The sequence below is a fragment of the Chrysochloris asiatica genome, unplaced genomic scaffold, assembly GCF_000296735.1.
Source record: "Chrysochloris asiatica unplaced genomic scaffold, ChrAsi1.0 scaffold00002, whole genome shotgun sequence".
NCBI classification, from domain to species: domain Eukaryota; kingdom Metazoa; phylum Chordata; class Mammalia; order Afrosoricida; family Chrysochloridae; genus Chrysochloris; species Chrysochloris asiatica.
Window position 1 is genome coordinate 7023952 of NW_006408520.1, and position 1326 is coordinate 7025277.

Genomic DNA, 1326 nt, shown 5'->3' on the forward strand with positions numbered 1-1326 from the left:
TTTTTTTTTTTTAAGTATTACTTCTAGAGTTCCAGTTCATATATGCACAGATTTGTTGGCAACAAAATGAGTTTAAACATATCTCTTCAATCAGTGGATGGCTGTAAACAAATTTACTCAACAAGAGAATTTTAGAAAATGATTTTATCTCCTCCATGGTTCTTTTTCTTTTACAGCTAAAAGGATGGATAGACTCCATTCGTCTTAAGGGCTTGGGATCTTAGGCTCAATGAAAACCAGTGTCTTACAAGTTTTATTTAACTTTCCAATACAGGAAAGAAAGAAAGAGAGAGGGAGAGAGAGAGGGAAGGAAGGAAGAAAGAAAGGAAGGAAGGAAGGAAGGAAGGAAGGAAGGAAGGAAGGAAGGAAGGAAGGAAGGAAAGAATATGTGGTATTCTGAAGTTTAGTCCACATTGGGCTAGGTACAAGGGTAAGTCAAAAAAGCATTGCTATAAAATCATAGAAACCTTATTAAACAAAGATATTAAAATGTAAAGCTATTGTTTTTCAGCATATCCTTCATCCTGCTGTGGCGCTGTGGGTTAGTGCAACAGACTGCAAAGCCGTTTGAACTGCAAGGTCTGTGGTTCAAGCTCACGGCTGCTCCTCAGAAACCCTATACAGGGTCGCTATGGGTCGGCACCGACTTGACGGCACTTCACAACAACGATAACATGTCTATACACTTCTGAATACAGTGTTTCCATCTCTAACTTTTCCCTGAAGATTTCTGCATTCTTCAATCTATATGTCAAAATGGAAGTTTTGACATCCTCATGAGAATCAACTCAGGTCCTTTTTAAATATTCTTTGCTTTGGTAAACAAAAAGAAGTCTCAAGGGACAAGATCAGAACTGTAGGGTATATAGGGCAAGGTTTCCCAACTAAATTCTCATGGAACAGTCTCTGCTACCTTTGCATTGTTGTGAGGGGGAAAAGTCAGCACAACTTTCCTGGTCTTTTTTCTCACTACTGCAGTTTTCTGTTTTCTTAAAACTCTTATATTAAGCCTCTGTATTCATCCTGTGTCCTTTGAGAAAATCTATTAAGATTGTTGTTGTTAAGTGCCGTCGAGTCAGTTCCGACCCATAGTGACCCTGTACAGGGTTTCCGAGGGTGTAAATCTTTACGGGAGTAGAAAGCCTTATCTTTCTCCCGCAAAGCGGCTGGTAGTTTCGAACCTCTGACCTTAAGGTTCGCAGCCCGATTCGTAACCACTATCTCACCTAAATTTTTACTTACCCTTGTATGTACTACAAGGTCCACCACTTGTCTGTCAGTTTGTGGTACTGTGGTGGCTTGCATGTTGCTGTGATTCTGGAAGCT